We start from the raw sequence: 21,919 nt of genomic DNA, 5'->3' as shown, positions 1-21,919 counted from the left end.
CTTATCCAAACAGAATTCAAAAAAACAAAATAAATATCCAAGGGTAGAACCAGAGGAAGAGGGCCATTTATCATGAATCTTCCTTCTTTTTTTCATAATTTTTCTTTGCATTATTTTCTTGTAATTTTTTCCAGATTTTTACAGTTTTCTTAGATTAATTCCAATTTAATTTTCAGTTTCGTTCTTGTTTATTTCACCTTTTTTTTTCATCAATTTTTCGGTTATCGCGAGATAGCCCGGATCCTTTCTTGAGGAGGCCGGAGAACCCTACAATTAAATCAATTCCGACAGACTTTTTCGATTAAGCCGTCGGTGGCGATTTTTTTACGACAACAGCAAACTTGTAGTATATTATATTTATTTTTATATTTATATTTAATTTTATAATTTATTATTATAGAATTTTTATTTAGATTTACTTTAAATTATAATATTATACTACTATAATATATTACTAATATTTTTTTAGTAATTTTTATTTTTAATTTTATTTTAAATATAATTATTATTACACATACATCAAATTCTTCTCAATGTAAAATTACTAACCTTACAAATAAACACATTTTAAAAATCAAAACTCAAAATCTCTCAAAACTAAAACCCAAAAACAAAATTGCACAGTTTAAACACACTATTTATATTTCTCAGCCACTAATTGTTTCTTTTAATTTATAATATATAATATTTTTTATTTTAGTTAAACTAATTTATAATATTAATTTTAATCTATAGACATTATTTTTGTAATATCTATATTTAAAAATTTATAATATCTAAAATATTAAAAATTGATCGTGTAAAAATTTATACAAATGATTTTTATATAAAAAATATATATTTAATAATAACAATATATTTTAACAATTCAATAAAATTTATAACTACGTCGTGTGCATAGCTCGGCTTCCCTAAATAAAATCAAAAAATGAGAGATCATTTCGTTCTCAAATGTAAATTTTCTTGGTAATCAAACAAGAACAATGTAGTTACTTTCATTTCTCTATATTATTATTATTATTATTATTATTGCAATCCTCCGATTTCAAAATGTATAAAATAATATTATTATAATAAATACATATTTTGATAATATTTATGAGAACAATAAATTAATATTATAAAATAAATTTTACTTCTATTTTGTATGTCGGTTATGTTTAAAAATACTATTAAAAAGATTAATATCGATAAAAATAAATATATATATATATGTGTATAAATATAATATAGTATACTCCTTCGGTTCCTTCACAGATGACCTTTTTTTTTTTTTCGTCCCACAGAAGATTATTTATTTCTATTTTGAATAAATTTATCAATATTAAACATACTTAATAAATATAAGTCAATTAAATTAAAATTTTTATTTCTTATACGTAGGACTCACTCAAAACCCTTTTTTTTCTATCATTCTCTTCAATTGACAAATATTTTTATTTTTTTATTATATTTTTAATTTATCTGTATTATATAAAATGTTATTTTCTACAAAATGATATTCATATTGTATATATTTTATTGATATATAGTGTTATAAATATTTAAACACATACTACCTCCGCCGGCTCTAAGGGTCTTACTTTTTGCGTGTTGATATTTGAATATTAATTATTATATGAAAACGTAGTACAAATTAAGGAAAAAAGACAAATATACTTCTATTAATATCTTATAATACTATTATAATGACATTTGTGGAAAAAAATTATAATACAAAGATATTTTTAATGTTAAGTACAATGACATAAAAGGTAGATGAGATCTTTAGAGCCGGACGGAATGAGTATTTAAAATTTAAATTTTGGGCGCTGTCATATTTAATTTACGGAGAGAGGGGCGTGATTTTGGATTTTAGAAAGCTGATATATTTTCAGATATATGTTAGATAATTCGGGCCAGATTTAATTTATAGAGGGACAATCGTGATTTTGGATTTCAGAAGGCTGATATATTTTCAGATATATTTTAAATAATTCGGGTGCTGTCAGATTTAATTTATAGATGGAGGATTGTGATTTTGGATTTTAGAAGGCAGATATATTTTCAGATATATTTTAAATAATTCGGGCGCTGTCAGATTTAATTTACAGAGGTGTATGTGCAAATTTGGATTTCAGAAGGTTAAATATATTAACAAAGGCCTAGGTGTATTTTGATATATTTACAAATGTCAAGACGTAATTTTTTAAAAAAAAAAAAACGTCCAAACATTAAAATAATATATATCAAATCTATTTTAGAAAATAGTTTCTAAATTTAGAAAATTAGAAAATAATTTAATTGTATTTATTTTTGTATTGAAGAGTTGCATCTCTTTCCATTGTTAGAGTAGAAGGTTGCGTTGATTCGTACACATTGTTTAGATTTTATAAATAGACATTGTAATTATTGTAAAAATTTAGATTTAGCATCTCAATCAAATTTATTATTTCCTACAATTTATTTTCAATTTCTCGCATTGCCTTCTTATTTTCAATTTACTATTATTGGTAATTTTGGACTATACACACTACAAAAAAAATTGAAAATTAGTTACAAAAATTTTGTAGCAAAATATTTTTGCGACGAAATGAGTTTTGTCGTCTATATCGTAAAGGTCTTTGACAATCTATTTGGTTTTTGTATTGAAAGATAAGTATTTTGCAATGAAAATTAAAAGAAAAAAGATATTTTTACAAAAATATGATTTCGTAGATAAAGTACTTTTGCTGTAAAAATAAAATTCATAACCAAAAACAAATTAGCAGTAAAATATGTATAATTTTTTCAGCAAAATGGTTTTAGCTATGAAAGTTATTTTGTAGCTAAAATCCTTTTTTTATGGAAATATGATTTTTTTAACAAAATAATTTTAGCGTTGAAATTAATTTTATAGTACATAATTTATTTTTAACGGCGAAATTAATTTTTATTGCTGAATGATACGTTTTAACTAGAAAAATATATTTTATAGTGAATAATATTGTAGTTTATTAGACAATTTTTTTTGTATTCACAACCCACATGTAGTCGTTCTGTCCGAATTTTGTTTATATGTATGTGTCGATCTATTTTATAACCAACTTACAACAAGTGTTTCGAGATGAAATTGGTGGAAATTGGAAATTATTGGAATTTAGGTCTGGATGAATAGGTGGAGAACAATTAAAACATTAATTGGTGGAAATTGGAAATTATTGGAATTTAGGTCTGGATGAATAGGTGGAGAACAATTAAAACATTATCCCTTCGTCCCACATAATTTGTCCCTATTTTCTATTTTCGTCCGTCCTACATAATTTGTCCATTCTTTTTTTGGAAATATAATTATACACTTTAATCTTATTTTAAATTTTAAATTTTATAATTTTTTTAATTTTAATTAAATTATTTAGTTATCTTAATCTTAATCCATAATTATTTTTATTATACGATAACTATTTTTATTAATATACTTTTTAATTACTTACTAATCACACTTTGCCTAAATTCTCGTATCTACAGTAATCGACCCATAATATATGAGACGAGTGAGTGTATAAGTTTTGGAATGTGCCACTGTGACATATAACCTCTAAATTTTTAATTGACTTTTAATACATCAGCTTTTTTAACCAAGTAGAAGCTCTTTGTAAGGTGGATCATTGCAGTTACTCTAATTCCATTCACCTCCCTTGTCTATTTTACACGAAAATTATAATTTGTTTGCGTTTTAAATAGTTTATATAATTATTAATTTAAAATTTTGATGAAATTTTGTGTTTTAGAAAAATATTATACAGAATCTTCAAAAAAATTGCTACAAAATTTTTAGGCAAAAACTAGAATATAGTACTTTTGATACAATGAATAAAATTGTAGACAAATAATACTAGAGAATGAGAATTAATTCTTTATCTTTTATATATATATTATATATATATATATATTTGAGCTCATTGTGCCCCACTACAATGTAAAACAAGAATTTTTAGAACTTTTGATTTTTTTTAAAAAAAAAAAAATTAATTGGGTGAAAGATTTGATTGATTATGAATTTTGAATAATTTTAATTTTTTTAAATTTCTATTGGTTGTTAAATTTGATTAGCTATTACATGAATGTGGGGTCAATATATATAGATATTTTAATTTGTGACATATTTATATGTATATATTATATATATTTTTAATAATAATAGTATAATATTAATTTCTAATGATTTTTTAATATGTATAGCTTATATATCTTATCTTATATATATATACTAGAACACGCTTTTGCGCGGTATACCGCGCGATTATTCTATAATGTAATGTATTGAAACATTATTTGTTTGAAATATAAACTGCAAAACAAAAATGCAATAGAATTATTAATTTATAGTAATAAGAAATTTGATAAAGATATGTAGCCGATTAATATTCAAAATGTTGTATGTACGCATCAGATACTAATATTACAAAAAGGTAAGTAGTTTAGTAGTTGGATGTAGTACAAAACAAAAGATGTTGTAGAGAACCTTAACAACTATTTTTTTTGGATTCTTTAGGTGGAGCGACCGAATTCTTCATGCTTGGTGTTTGATCCTTCGATTTCTAATCGTTGCTAGATTCCAACTCATTGAACAATGGAAGCAAGTTCTTTGCACGTTTACCTAAATAATGTTTGTTGTATAAGTATAGTTGAAACTATAAAATTGGACTTATGTTTATTATTTTTATATAGTTGGGATGATATATTGTCGTTCTTACCAAGAATAGATGATTCTAAGGTAGCAGTTATGCAAGTTGCCTTCTCCTGCATTTGTGGTGTTATCCCAGTGTGTTGATATACAATAGGGTGGTTTTTTGACAATGTTTCTTCGGTAGCAATTCTTTATTTGTACATGAATTTTATTTGTTATATAAAATGAGTGGTATATGATTACACCATATGATGTATTAGTCATAGTTGTTTTCATCATAATGTAATGTACCTTTGTTTTCTTTGGAAGCAGACATAAATGTGTAGGTATGTGTTTCTATTTGGGATGGTGCGGCAACCTTTTTCTTTATGTGAAAGAGATATGATTGGTTTAGAAATTTTTGATTGCGCAGATTGCATAGTGAAATGATTTCTTGCGTAATACGATAGAGCATTGATTGATACAATGTTATACTATTTGCATTATGAATTGCAAATATATATATATAACGAGACACTATAGTACTTTGATGAAATATTTAAAGTATAACCTGTTGTCCTAGTTCGTTTGACTCTGGTAAGTCAAAGTTAAGAATTTGTTGCGCTATATTGTCATAAGCAACGCAGAAAATTGATCATGTCTGATCAACAATCTGTAACCGCATAATTGATCTGTTTATAAATGTGTATTGCTATATATATACAAAATTTCCAATGCGTATAAAGTAAAATAAATAGACTTTCTTACTTTTTCTTTGACGATTGAACATATTTGCACCTTAAACAAAAAAAACTTCCGTGTTATTGGCGCGGGAGTTGATGTGTAACACTTATCGCAAGCATTGTAGTAGAGTTGCACTTTCTTATCCACTTGAATTGATAAACATCCCTTGATTTTGTACTCACCTTGCTATATCAGGCAACTTTTGGTTTACTTTCTGATTTTTTATTTGAATATAAACAAATATACATTATAAATAACTCACGCGAGTAGATTGTGACATGATTGCAATTGTTGAGAGAGCTACTACAGCTAGCGGGATTCCTTTGGCTGTGTTGAAGTATGGTTTTTGGATTACAAGGTCATCAATGCATACTTTATTATTAACCTTCTTGTGATGTAAAATGTTTTGAATTAACATGAAATTTGTAATTGATTTTCAATGGGAGTGTAGTGTTGCGATATAAAAATATAAAATATTGATTTGATATAAAAAAAACTTACCAGTTCAATAGATGGTCAGCTTCAGGATATGGAGGATCAATAATAAGATTCGCCATGGATATTGCAGATAACGAAATACCTAGACATGAAAATATAGAATCAAATGAAGTGAAATGATAATTAGGTGGACTATGATACAAGAATTGACAATAATTTATATATGTTGAGTCAAATAAGATTGATGGATAAACTACCTGCATACCATGTTGCTTTCAGGTGGAGGGCAATAATGATAGGTCTTTCCTTCACAATGGATGTGAAGTATTTTCCTTCAGTGTCCACCAATTCATTCCATAAGGTCAGTCTTGTCAGTATCAATCTATTATGCATGAAAATTAATGGGGAAAATTGAGTGGGGAACGTATGTTACTATGAATTCGGTGAATTTAGTCTAATATTAAAAGAAGTTGAATAGAAATGGAAGCTGATAAACATTTAGTATATTTATTTCTAAATATAGTTGTTAGGCATAATTATTGACATAACCTCTTTTAGAGAAATAAATTGTGATTAAAGATGAAAACATACATTAATGTGACAAAGGTGATAAAAATATAATGATACCAAAATAAATCTAATTGAATCTATGCTTACTCCTCAGTTAGGATTACAATCTCTTGAACACGATCTCCTATAATGTTCGAAGAGGTTGATTGTTGACGTTTGTTTCTTTGCCTTTGTTCCGCAACATCTATCAGTACACCGATAACATCTGTATGATATGTATCATATATTAGGTATAAATGCAAAAATATGAAGAAGTAAATGAATTATAGCATAAACATAATAGCAGTTATACCAATGTACTCATTTGTTGCTAGGCAATCAACAATGCATAAGAGCTTTTTGAACGATGGCTTTCCAGTCAGAGAAGATATGGAATTAGTTTCGACGGGGACGATGCTGCATTGTCTGTTGAGATAGAGTTGGATATTAGAGTTGAAGTTTGGTAGATCCGTCTTGTAGTCTTTGCCTTGTTTAGAAAATTCTTGTAAGTTTTAAAGAGTTTTAAATAATGATCATATGCTTTGATGTCAGCAGAGAAGGCACACATCATGAGTTTTGTGCCCTACAAAATAAATAAATAAGATAGTTAACCCAAAAAAAAGTAATTAGTAATGTATACAATCGATTGATCAATTTTCTTCTACTATACAATAAATAATAATAAATAATTAGCATAATAAATGTAATTAATTCTAAACTCTATTCAATATTAAATAAAATATATTAAATGTAAAATTTAAATAGTAGTATATAAATTCAATCAATTATTTTTATAAGTTATATAATTTTGTCAATATTTAAAAAAACTTATTTTATTATTGTTCTTATTAATAGTTTATTTCTATTACTTTCAATATGGATACAATTAGAATATATATCTATTAAATTTATTTTTTTTTAAAAAATATGTAATTATAATATTCATATACTAACAAATTTATAATGATCATATAAACTGCTACTAATTTTTCTAAACTAAACTTAATTGACAAACCATACTAAAGTAAACCTAAGAGGCCTGAGCTAGTCGTCTTCATCTTTGCCGCATAAATATTCAGCCTGCAAAGAATTGAGATGGTGCTGGCCGTTCCGATTCAGAATTGGTCGAGCCTCAACCGACATTGCGAACTAACAGATTCTGACTTGCATGAGCTCTTACTGAAGTATAGTAGGATAGTTTGAATACCTGTGTGTCAACAAAAACGTATCGTCTATAGGGCTTTCCATTGGTCTTGGTTGTTCTGATAGAAGACATCTCTACGAGCAAAGCACGGACCGTCCAGTCTCTATTTTCCATGGTTAAATCAGTTATGGGTGTTATGTCGTTAGCCATTCTCTTGTAGTGATTAGCAATAAGAAAAATTGATGAAAGAGTGATGAACGGTGAGAAAAAGAAAAGCTAAGGAAGAATGTAGCACATATTCAAAGTCAATCTTGTTTTTATAATTAAATGGATTTTGTTGGCGTGTTGTTGTGTTAGAGTGGCAGCTTATATGTAAGAAGTGATAGAAGTTAGTGAGTGACAGCTTTTATGTAAGCAGTGATAGAAGTTAGTGAGTGACAGGTTTTATGTGATTATTTTGGTGCAGTAGGTCGATTTTAGTAAGTACAGTTGTTAAGTAAAAAAAAAACCAATGTATAGGGTTTCTTGAGAATGGGCTTATAAATTGGACTGATGTATAGTCCAATGGGCCGGATAATGGTAGTAGGGTCTTAAATGGGTCTGGATCAGGAGAAATTGTAAATTAAGCGAGCGGAGGATACAGAAGTCGGGCGAAGAAAGATGATACGGCCGATACGGAGGTCGGACAAGATAAGGTCGGGCGAAGAAAGATGAGACGATCGATACGGAGGTCAGACAAGTGGAAGGTGGGCAAGAGGAGACGTGGCAGCAGGTGTGCAGGTCGGATGAAAAGCAGTTCTAAGACGGTTGAGAGAAGTTACAACCGACGAGCGGATATGAAGGCACGACCTGGTTGTGACGGTTGACGTGGGTTTTTTAAATAGGTCTTTTACTACCTAAAGAAACCATCTTCAATCGACATCAAATTCAGTGCATTTCTTTTGGGGATCACCATTTTACTTTTACAGGCTGTAGTATTTATTTTTCCTATTTTATTTATGTATCGTACGGTGCTTATAGATTCTTAATCTCAGGCATTTATTTTATCAAATTCAAATATAATTTCTATTTTCGGGTTTTACTTTTTATTGTTGAAAATATGTTTCAACAATTTGGCGACCACAGTGGAAGAAAGACAAGATTGCTGATCCTACATCAAGAGAGAATTTTATACGACTGAGGTCCGGCCCAATCATTGGAAGGATCCATATGGCAGGCTCACAACCCCAAGTATCTTCAACACCGGTGGGGGAAACAATTTCACCACCTGCCATGCCAAATGCAGGGGAAGTACCCCAAGCACCCACCAATTGGGTGTCTTATGTTCAACATTTGAACAATCAGCAAACTGTGGCCATGCAGAATATGTTGCGTGAGCAACAAAATCTCATTCAAAATATGTTAGATCAAGCGTTATCAAGGGTTACTCTTCAACCGACTCAGTCACCTTCAGGGATGTCACCATCCAAATTACAAGCAAATTTTGCAGGGCCATCATATGTAGACAGCACTCTTCCAAGTGCTACTACTAGGGTTGATAGAGGAAAAAATCCTCTAACATACCCGAATAATGTTCCATCGGGTGTCAGAGCCGAGCCAAATTTCCCCAGAAAAGATAGAATGGGAGGACAGACTCATAATCTCATTCCTGTTTTCGACCTTATTCCACCTAGAGTGGATCCGGAAGACATCGCTCAGGTTCTATGGGTGCATTTTGGAATGAATCCTCAAACAGTGAACAGACCGGCATATCAGAGGCCATTTCCAGAAAGAATCATCAATGAGCATCCCCTCCCGAGGAATTATAGGCTACCTGATTTCCACTCTTTCTCGGGAGAAGATGGAGCTTCGACTATCGAGCACGTGGGACGTTTCACAACACAACTGGGGGAAGTTGGCAATAATCCTTTTCACAAATTACAGTTGTTCAGGTTGTCTCTCACAAGAACAGCTTTTTCCTGGTTTACCAGTCTTCCGCCAGGACAGTTGCAAACTTGGGAAGGTTTGGAAGCGGCTTTGCAAGCAAGGTTCTTTAATCCTCTTCCAACGGTCTCACTCACAGACCTTTTGGAGATTAGGCAAATGCCAGAAGAGACCGCCTACCAATTCATAGAGCGGATACGACTGATGACGGGACGTTGCCCAACAGTCATCGAAGAAAGCGAAATGACCAATCTGGTGGTCAGGAATATGCATACATGACTGCGGGAGGCTTTAATGATGTTTGAGATCTGGCCAGTTTAGCATCCAAGGTAGGGAGATTAGAGTCCCTTTTTAGAGAAAAAGATCATAACTTCCGGCGGAACAAGGTTCAACAAATGGCTAGTGTCGACACGGAGATGTATGCACCAGACGATGAACAAGGAAAAGGTGCTGAAGAAATGGCGGCTGAAATTGTAAACGGCAAGCCCTATGTATGTTCCAAACTGAAGCCTCTTCCAGGGGCAAAAGAGCGGGAACAACCGACTTTTGACGCATCCAAAGCAGATGAAAATCTTCGATATTCTGCTGGCGGATGGTCAAATTTGCATCCCTAAGGGACAACGATTGGCGACAAAGGAAGAAATAAAAGGGAGGCCATATTGCAAATGGCATAATATTTTTTCGCATTATACAAACCAGTGTACGCATTTCCGAAAAGAAATCCAGAGGGCGATCAAAGCTGGAAGGTTCAAGTATGTGATGATGGGAGTGGAGCAGCAGCCTTTCCCGAAGGTAAGTACTGCAACGGTGATTTCTGTGCGCTTCCCACAAAGCCCACAAAAGGATGACGATGAAAGAGACAGCAAACGGAGAGAGCGCAAGCCAAAAGAAAGGGAGCTTGATCAGGATGACAAGTTTAAGAGCTGCGAAACCAGGGTGGCTGAAAAGTAGGACAAAAAGGATGGCTCCTTCGAAGTAGAGGTGAAAGAGAAAGTGGTAGTGTGAGATCGACTGATGCGCAAGCCACAACCAGTGCACGATAAATGAAGCCGGAACAGAAAGCCTCTACCCATAGACATAGATTCCCGATTTCCAGGTATGAATCATACACAAATCCGTAACGCTAAGTGCAGGTATGCAACTTGGCATGGGAGGCGAGCAGACAAAGGGAAAGAGAAGAAGGAGGTGTCACCCAAAAGGAAAAACTCGAGCAACCGATTACAGGAAACAAGGGAGGTCGAAAGGCCTATCAAGAAGGCTAGGTGTTTCCGGTGTCAATTCTGTAGGCGGATCAACATCGATCCCGAAATGGAAGCTGCCGAAGAAGAGGCTCCTGAAATAATCTTTGGGATGTTTGCTCCAGAAGAAACGAAGGCTTTGCGCAGCAAGATAGTGAAGATCGATAAAGCCGGGTTCGAGGTCAGGATGACTGGTATGCGGTGGTTCGAGGAAGAAGATGAGCCCATCTGGGCAAGGCTGGAGGAAGAGGAACCAGAATGGGCGACAATGGCTAGCAGTCCCGGACATACACACGGCAGTCCCCCACCTATGCTTTTTCCACCTATACCAGAAGAAGCAATCCCGCACTTGAAACCATTATATGTTAACGCTCACATCTGTGGTAAGCCGATTAACAAGGTTTTCATAGATAACAGAGCTGTCTTCAACGTTATGCCTCTCAAGACTTTGAATAAATTGGGAAAAGGGATTAGGGATCCGTCTCCAGTAGATATCGAGATGACAAGCTTCACGGGGCAACCAACGAAACCAGAAGGGATGATGGTAGCCCCTATCGAAGTCGGACTGAAGGTAATTTCAACAGTGTTCTTTGTGGTAGATGCCAACACCACTTACTCGGTCTTGTTAAGGCGAGATTGGATTCACGCTTCCAAATGCATGTCTTCTTCTCTCCATCAGCAGATCATGTTTTGGGAAGGAGATCAAGTGTTCAGAATGGATGCCAGCACTAATCCGTTCGGTTCTACAAAAGTTGTGGAAGAGTCCGTACTTTATTCTGAGTATGTACCTCCGATCTCACAAATAGTTGTGGTAGACGAATATCCCTGGAGGAGCTGTAAGCTCACTGCGCAGGGTTATGTGTTTCATTAGAAACATTCGTCTTTCTTATGGCTCTGTTATTAGCCAAAAACAGTAAATTTATTAAAATTTAATTATGGAAGAGATAGGTGAATGCAACTTGTTGATTAGGCAGTTTTATTTAAATCAATTAATGGTTAGATTACACAGTAAGGAAGGTTCCAACAATCATGTTGACAAGGGAGAAGGCTTTCGCTGGCCTGACCTGCTGGAAAAAACAAAACCTTCTTTATCAGCTCAGGATCCACTCATTGAATACAATGTAAGAACCAAACAGACACCCAAGATGGTCAAAGTTAGTGGTTTGTTGACTAAAAACCAGCAGGAGCAGATGATACCGGTAATTCGAGACCATATGGAGTGTTTGGCATGGGATTATTCCGAGATGCCTGGATTGGTGCGGGATTTAATAGAACACAGGTTACCTATTAAAAAGGGTTTCAAGCCGTATAAACAACCACCAAGAAGGATTAGTCCAGAACTGCTTCCATAGATCAAAGAAGAAATTGAGAAATTGTTGAAAGTAGGGTTCATCCGACCCTGTCAATATGCAGAATGGTTAACCAACATCGTCCCGGTAACCAAGAAGAATGGAAAGATTCAGATTTGCATTGACTTCAGAGATCTCAATCTCGCCACTCCTAAAGATGAGTATGTGATGCCCATAGCTGATATGTTGATCGATTCGGCGGCAGGACACCGAATATTAAGCCTGATGGACGGTTATGCGGGGTATAATCAGATTTTATTAGCAGAGGAAGATATACCCAAAACCGCGTTCAGGTGCCCAGGAGCCTTGGGGATCTACAAATGGACGGTTATGCCATTCGGTTTAAAGAATGCTGGAGCAACCTATCAACGGGCAATGGATACTATCTTTCACGATTTAATTGGGTGGTCCATGGAAGTATATATTGATGATGTGATCATTAAGTCTACTGACTTTGATACACACTTGGCCGACTTGAAAAATGCTTTTCTACGGATGAAGCAGTACAACCTGAAGATGAACCCAACTAAATGTGCCTTTGCAGTTAATTTCCTCGGTTTTTTGGTGCATGAAAAGGGGATAGAGGTTGATGCGAACAAAACTAAAGCTGTTCTGACCATGTGCCCCCCTCGGACGATAAAGGAGGTTCAAAGCTTGTTAGGTAAAGTGAACTACCTAAGGAGGTTTATATCAAATGCCGCAGGGAATTTAAAACCCATCACAAAGTTGCTAAAGAATAAGGCAACCGATTTTTCTTGGGGTCCGGAGCAGCAAAAGACATTAGAAGAAATCAAGCAGGCATTAACAAAACCATCCTTCTTGGTTCCCCTAAGAGGAGATCGACCTCTCAGACTGTATGTAGCAAACAACTCCGATGCGTTGAGCAGTCTGCTGGCGCAAGAATAGGAAGACGGTAAGGAAAGGGCTATTTATTATTTAAGCAAAACTCTAGCAGGGCTAGAGCTGAATTATACTATGTCCGAAAAAATATGTTATTCTTTAGTTTTTGCGTATACCCAGTTGGAGCATCTAGAAAAACCGAGGTGGTTTCCAAAGTGGATCTGATCAGATTGATTCTGCACAGACCAACCATTCAGGGAAGTTAAATGAAATGGGCAATCAAATTGGCTCCCTTTGCGTTGCGACATCGGCCTATCAAGGCAGTAAAAGGGCAGGTAGTGGCTGAATTTACGAACAACGAACCAACAGAAAACAAAGTGGTACCATATATAGGTACTAGCCCCTGGAAAATATTTTTTGATGGTTCTCGTTCAAAAGGGAGGTCACGAGCAGGAGTGATATTAGAAGAACCAGGAGCTCGGAAAATTAGTCTGTAGCTTCAAATGGAAGAGATGACTCATAACTCTGCGGAATACGAAGCATTGATTTTTGGTCTGGAGGCACTTGTCGCTAAAGGAGCGCAGTCGGTTATGATTTGTGGAGATTCTCAATTGGTCATCAATCAAGTGTTAAGACGGTACGCTTGTAATTATCCTCATTTACGTCAATATCGAGATTTGGTATATTGTATGTTGTATAGAATTTCGGAGGTGGTTATTGAGCATGTACCAAAAACAAAGAATCGACAAGCGGATAATCTGGCTCAAGATGTGTGCCAACAAATAATTGTTGGCATCATTGGGACAGGTACTGATTGGAGAACAGAAATTATGGTCTATTTAGAATCACCAAATTCTGTGACTCTTGTGGGCGTTTGACTGAAAGCATTACGTTTCCAGCTTATTGAAAGGGTTCTGTATAAGAGAACCTTTGAACGAATACTGTTAAGATGTCTGGGACCAGAAGAATCCATTAAGGTAATAGAAGAAGTTCATGGTGGGATTTTTGGAGTACACCGAACAGGATTAAACATACGATGGGCTATTCATTGTATGGGATTTTATTGGCCAAAGATATTTGATGATTGTATCAGATTTGCTAAAGGGTGTCAGGAGTGCCAGAGGCATGACCCATTAAATTATCTGCCAGCGGTGGAATTCCAGGCGATGGTTAAGCCGTGGCCGTTCAAGGCTTGGGCATTGGATGTAATAGGGAAAATTAATCCGGCGTCATCAAAGCAACATTCATTCATTTTAGTAGCAACTGATTACTTTACCAAATGAGTAGAGGCAGTCCTGTTGAAGAATGCGACGCAGAAAGAAGTGATTGAGTTTGTACTTAATCACATCATTTATCGGTTTGGGATTCCTCACACCCTTACAACTGATCAGGGTTTGATGTTTACCGGGGAGAAATTTATTGAGTTTTTGGTTGAGTTCAACATCAAATTGCATCATTCTTCACCTTATTACCCACAGGCTAATGGGTTGGCCGAAGCAACAAATAAAATCGTCATCGGCATCATCCGAAATATGGTAGAGGGAAATCCAAGGAAATGGCGTACATTGTTGTCTCAGGCATTGTAGGCCCACCGAAATAGTAGAAATACTTCTACTGGATTTTTCCCATACCAATTGACGTTCGGGCAAGATGTTGTTCTGCCAGTGAAATTTGTTGTATCTTCACCCAGGGTGGTTAATACAACAACAAATATTGATGGGGCGTATGCACAAGCGATGTGGCAACAACTGGAGGAGTTGGACACAGATCGGTTGAATGCTCTGGACCGAGTGGTTAGACATAATAAGATTAGAGCAAAGTATTATGGAAAAAGGGTGTCCCCAAAGATTTTTGCAGAAGGAGATTTGGTGTGGAAAACAATTCTGCCTATGTATAAGAAGGTGGACCTATTAGGGAAATGATCCCCAAATTGGGAAGACCCTTTTATCATTCACAGAATAATTGGAAATGGAGCTTTCATTATTGTGAACTAAGAAGGAAAACTGGTACATGAAAATATTAATGCTAAGTATCTGAAAAGGTATTTTCCTACCTTTTCAAAACATTGTCATTAATTCTTATTACAAAATCTAAGAACCCCTTCAAAGGGTTCGAACCTATAGGAAAGGGTTCTTTAGTCATCATTCGAAAGGGTGACATAAGGATGATTGTCTTCTGGTTCAGAGGTTTCATCCCAACCCGCATAAACTATTTCAGGTTCTTCATCCAGGAGATCGTCTAGATCATGACCATAACGATCCCATTGATCTTGCATTTCTTGAAGGTCTTAATCGGTGCGGACTTTCATGTCTTGTAAAGATTGGTTTTCTTGTTCAACAAGAACACGCAGCCTAGAGAGTGTTGATCTTTGTTGATGGAAAATATTGTTCCAGCTAAGGTCTGGGAGAATGGCCGAGACATGATGGTCTATTATATCTAGATGATGGTCGAGATCGGAAATGCGGGTAAGGAGCCTCTCGCGATGAGAGAGGACCTGTTGACCCTTGTTTGCCACGTGGCGCTGACTTGACCGACATATATCCACAGACATGCCACGCAGGTGCCACATAGGTATTGATGACTAAATGTGCGACAATTTTTCACTTAGAGGACTATTTTCAGACAGCCTCTAATTACGGGACTATTTTCAGACCGCCTCCAATTACGGGACTACAATGAGAAAAAGTCTAGTTACGAGACCAAAAAAATAGTTTACTATATATTATATATCCATACATATCCACACATAGTCAGGGGCGGAACCACCTTAGGGCAAGGGGGGCTCAGCCCCTGTGCCCAGGTCTTCCCCTTTATTTTATTTGAATTTCTTTTAAATATATAAGTATGTATATATTTATATAGAAAAATATTTAAAAATGTTAAAAAAAAATAATTAAGTATGTTTATGATTTGTATTTTAATTTTATATAATTATTTAGAAATATTATAGAATAATATAATATAATAATAAAAGTTCAAACACAGACAATAAGATAATTTCAATAATTTTTTTAAATATTTTTCCTTTTTTAAAAAAATCGGTTCTATTTATTATTTTCAAGCAATACAAAAATAAATATATACAATATGTACTTTTTATTCCTTTATTTATTATTATTATTATTAAATATATCAACTTGAAAAATACAACATTGAAATATATACTTTTAATGATATTATTTTAAAATTTTTAAGAATTAGCCTCCCGTGATATAGGACTCTAGTTCGGTCTATGCACATAGTATATATATATATGTTAACATATGTATAAATCATATTACATAGCTAGGTATACATACATATATACACATGCTGCAGTACATACTAATATAAATTAGTTATATTATACTCTCTGCATGTTATAAAATTATGCTCAAAAATTCTGGACATAGATTAAGAAAAATGGTATTTTAATATTATTTGTGTACTTTTCTGTAAGGATATAATTGAAATTTTTTACTGAGCGTAAGAAATATATAGTGTTCATTAATAGCATTTTTGTAAATAGATAGAAAAATAATAAGTATAGATTTAAGGAATGATTCTACTTTTTAACTAGATATAGCATGAATACAGTTTTGTTAGACACATTAAAATAGTAAAGTAAGCATATCTTTACAAGACCGAGAGAATAAATTTAGCAACATGATTGTGTAGTGGAGTTTTTGAAATAAAATAAAATAAAATAAAATATTGACTAAGGTAATATCTCCAAGATCGTGCATCTTATCATACTAACGAGGCAGTGAAAATACAATACATCATATTGAAAAACTATATTTGTTGTTGAAGAAATTGAAGGAAAGATATCGTTTTCGGGAAAAATATAATAAAAGGCATAAAACAGAAGACAAATTCTACAGGATTCGGGACTTTAAAACAGTCTAATATTATAATTCTGTCATATTTAAAGTTACATAAAAAAGTGTGATTATGTGGGAAAAATATAATAAAAGTGATATGATGGAAAATTATTTTCTAGTTTGATGCTTCTAACATGCTCTTGCTGCAATAATACCAATAAAGAAGGCGCATATATTTTGAGCTAATCACTTGTGTTTTGCTAACTGAAAAGAATACTGAATTGTCGTTAAAAAATCATGAATTTCGGCCACATGTTCAAATTCATTTTCCGGTGAATGGAACACAATCGGAAAATTTGGTGGGTGATAACAAGCATACCAAAAAGATGAAAGGGAGTGATCACAAGAATTAAAGATGGTTCCTTACAATAATTTCTTCATTTTCATCTTCTCCTTCGTCTTTGGACTCATCATCTTCCCTCAGTCGTGATACGAAATCATTGATCGAACACCATTGCTCATCTGTCTTTACAAGAATCTCAAGGGTATCGTTTTCCATGCTTTGTTGTTCCTCCCATATTTGGTACGCCGAATTGATAGCAGATCCTCTGCATTCACTCAATTGAATTTTACACAATGTTGGAATATCTCCAATGCCTAAAGGAATTTCTTCCAATGATATTAAGAAGCAAAGTTGAAGCCATTCGAGAGCAGGGAAATGATGTTTTATCAGCTCTCCATTGCACAAGATCTTTATCCGAAATGCTCAATTCTTTCAATCGAAGAAATTCACCCTCAACTGGATTCCATTCAGTCTCTTTAGTGACATAAGACAATTGAAGTTTCTCAAGATTCGGTAATGAGCCAATGATCGACATAATACTCCAAGGAATTTTGAATATGCAAGTAATCAGATACAACTCTTTAAGAGAATTCGCCTGTGTTATTGTAAGAGACTGAAGATTCTGGAGTTGGACAAGATTACAAAGAGAGTGCTCTGATGATCCAATTCTTCCTTCAAAGATTTAAGTATATGTGATTTCCAGTGCCTTTCTGTCCAAGATATTCCTAGTGCACTTCATATTCCATATTCCCGAAAGTGTCTGTAGCTGTTTGAGAATGAAGCCTTCCCAGCTACCGGAGGTTCCCGAAAGAAAGCCCCGCCGTGACTCGTGACATTCAAATGCCTGAGTTGTGGCATTTCCCAAATTTCATCGGGGAAAACTGTCTGACTTGGCGAAAATAGCTTTAGAATCTGAAGATTCCAGAGTAAGTATAAATTTGACAGTATCAGTTTCAACTCTGCAACGGTGGAAACAGAAAGATACTGCACTTGAGTAGCACGAGAGAAGCCTAGCTAATTGATAACTGCGACCACCCATTGTCTCTAAAAACCATCTCCATCCATGTTCTAAATACACATCACAAATTGATGGAGATGACCATGATGTGGATAAAAGAAAAAATTTCGGGACATCATAAAGCAAGTTGGCAGAGAACAACGAAAGCACCGTAGTCTTAGTGGTATATATATGTCTTGCACCTTTGGCGATCGAATGAAACAATGTCTTTAAGCAATGTTCATCATATTCTGAATTAGCCAAGGAGCTGACGTTGTCCGCGACAAACTTCCAATATTTTCTAGACATGTCGGATTTTGCTAGTAGGCCGCCGATTACAATAATTTCTAATGGAAGCCCTTTACAACTCTCCACAATCTTTCTTCCCAACTTCTCTAATTCTGGGTATGGACAAAATAAATTCCAACTTTCATTCAGGTCTAGAAATGTCATCAAATAAGAGTTGTCAGAGCTCAAAGTGTGCCAGCCACATTTGCAAGCCGAGTAGTCATCATAATCCGACTCCTATTATTGTTATCTGGAAAACACATTCTTAAATCATCCCAAACTGGCATGGTCCACACATCATCCATAACAATCAAATACGGTCTATGAAATAATTCTTTGTACAAAACATCCCTTAATCTACCGGAATTTCCATCATCTGTTGTAACTTTTCCATCATTTAGAAGACCTGATAAGATATCCTGAGCAGTATACTCTTGTGATATTGTTAGACAAATGCGTCTATCAAGCGATCAGCAATATGTAGGCTATCAAAAACAGCTTTAGCTAGAGTAGTCTTACCAATACCACCCATCCCTACAATAGGGATAATTTGGAGTGTTGGTTCATCTCTAGCTAGTTACCAAATCCACAATTGCATTGACATGCTCATCAAATCCTACGAGTATATTCTTGTTGCAGGCGGGGATAGTCAATGAAGTTCCTTCAACCAAAGTGCCACCAAGCTCGGAAACTTTGGGTTGTTTTCCGATTTGAACATCCTTTGGTACATCTTCCTCCACGGACAACTCTTTCATGATTAAGTCAGACATTTGGATCACTCCCTCAATATCTGTGTTGAAAGATAAAAGGCCAAAATCACCTCTACCCCCTTAGAATGGAGCTTAAGTTGATTTACTACATATAAATCAAATATTTCTTCTGCTTCGAAGGCAACCTTAGTTATTTCCCTCCACAAACCATGGATTCTTTTGCCTTCTTTTGCTGAGTGAACTTCAACAAATTTCAACAAAGAGTTGACACTTCCCTGTAAAGTTTCGATGTGTTTTATGTCCACATGAAGGCGACAAAGATGGGCTCGGTAATGAATGTTATCAAGGACCTGTGTAAGAGAAACCAAAGATGCATAAGCAGCTACAGCCATATCTGAATTCTTACAGCTGCTATGGAATACTTTTTCACCAAACTTGAACCTTTCCTATGAGATGAACAGATTAAATCTGACAAGTTATTCTTAAAGATTTTTGGCTGAATTTTTAAAGGTTCTCTCATTTTCCAAGATTAATATTTTATTTATGGCATCACGTTAAAGGATTAAATTACATTACACCAAAGTTGAAAACTTGAAGTGATAAGCTATTTTAATTGCAAGTGGTTTGAAACTCTTAGCCATACCAAAATTAATTGGGTAAACTTTTCTATTTTTTGTTTTTGTTTTTCTATGTGATTCCTTTGTCGCTCTAGAATTATAAATTACTTGTACATGAAGCATAATTAGTCTTTAACTGCCAAATTTGCATGTGTGGCAAGGACATCGGTGCTGAAGCTTAGATGTGATGTTGAATATTGTCCCACATTGGTAAATATGTGGGAACTCCCCTACTATATAAGGGTATAAGGATGAAGGGCCACTCCACCTATCACTAATTGATTTTAGGTTGGAAGCCCGCATCTAAATAATTTTGTTTTTTCAAATATTTAGATCTTTTTCATGTAATGTTGAGAATAGTTTGAAGACAATAAACAATGGAGAAACTGTAGTGCATTTTTTTATACTATACCGTCGTAACTCGAACAAGTTGTTGAAAATTTTAGAGTTATCAATTTTAATTTACTTTTGTAGTTTACAACTATTTTAGCTTGAGGTTCCATATTGTATCAAGTGAACATATAGCCTATTTTTTCACTTATTTCTAATTCGCCATTTTTCGTTATAATTAAATATCAATCATATTCTTGTTTATATTTATATCAATATAGATTCATTCGATTAAGTTCAAGTTTCTAATTCAAACTTCGATAATCAACTTGAAATTTAAATTTAAATACTGGACTAAAAAATTGTCAGAACTTATTTAAAAAAAAGCATATATAACATCTTAAGAAGCCATACATAAGAGTGTAAGTTTTGATAAACACATATACTTCTTCCATTATTAAAAAATGTCTATTTTCCTTTTCTGGGTGATATCTAAAAGTGTTCATATTTATGTTTTTAGTAAACATTATACTATCTCCATAAGAATAGATCGGTTTGTCTTGGGCACGAGATGTAAAAAAAATTGATATCTAAAAGATTATTTTTTCTTGTAAGTAGTATGTGTAAAAAATAGTGTCATTTGTGTAATAATAATAAAAATTGGGGTAATTTTATGGGGAAAAATTTTAAAAAATATCCGCATATATAGTCATTGTCGCTTTTGTTGTGTATTTATGTAGCTTTCAAAATATATCCTATATGCTTGCAAGCTATTTTTGTTATTTGGCCGCGCGTGACCACGCGAACCTCACACGCGGCCAAAGAACAGAAATAACAATTTTTGCAAACATTATTATGGCTGGGACGATGATCATCGGCAGGCAGTTTGGAAACATCTTTAGATACGTTCAAGAAATACAATCATTAGACGTGTCTTTCCGGTCCCTGGTGCATGAGAAATGATGCATCCGCCCACTCCAGGTAGATTTGAGTTCTTTAACTAGGCAATGTCAGTACTGCCTGCCATGTTCTTCTAGAGGAACTCAAATCCTTCTCGTTGGTGTTCGTATAGAGTTTCTGGTACACCAGCTTTGATGCTACAAACCGAGCCGCTCATCAAGCAGCTAACTTCAGCTGCATCCGTTACTGTGAGACTCATGGTGCTGAGATTCAGACCCTCCCCTTTCTCCTGCTTCTTCTTCTTTCCCGGCGCGATGAGTTTTGATCGCATGCAAGAGGAAGAAGAAGAAGCCGTATAAACAGGGGTAGCCACACAAATTTTAAATCAACATGAAATTACACTGACCTACTTTCAGATAACAGATTAGTGCAGAATTAGGGAGAATAGATAACTTAAGAAAATCGATATATACTTACCCACGGAGGAATTACATCCCACATGTTGACAGTAGATACAATACAGTCCCTCATCGTCTTCTAATGTCAACTCATGCAGCCCTCGAGCACATCTGCGCTCCTGTGTGTCTTCCTCCTCATCCACTGGATCGTTAGTTATTATATCGATTTCTGAATAATAATAATAATAATAGTGACGAATTAGTTCTGAATCTGTGTCAAATCTGTTCTTGTCTATTGTTTGAATATATATAGAATTTGATCTGCACAAGTATTGAAACTAATCAACTTACCTCATGGCTGGTAATTGCTCCCATTTCCTCCACAGCCAAGTCAAAGTTCATGTCATCAAACAAGTCGTCCACCTCCTTGGCTACCTCAGCTTCTCGCTGTTCCTCTTCAGTCAGTGCCACGACATCCTCTTCAAATCTGAACTTCTTCGGAAAAGCAGGGTAGTCTTCAGCTTCACCGGTATGCAATGTCCTAGATGGTGGTCGGAAAATGGATTCTTCTAGGAACTTGCAGATGTCAAATCGTTTTGGCTTCATCTTCTTCGTTTTGGCCCCCGTCATGAACTTCGTCATCTCCTCAAGTTAATAGGGCATCTCATCTCCATTGCGGTT

The sequence above is a fragment of the Andrographis paniculata genome, unplaced genomic scaffold (assembly GCF_009805555.1).
Source record: "Andrographis paniculata isolate CXL003 unplaced genomic scaffold, ASM980555v1 Contig58END, whole genome shotgun sequence".
NCBI classification, from domain to species: domain Eukaryota; kingdom Viridiplantae; phylum Streptophyta; class Magnoliopsida; order Lamiales; family Acanthaceae; genus Andrographis; species Andrographis paniculata.
This window is presented reverse-complemented; position numbering follows the sequence as displayed.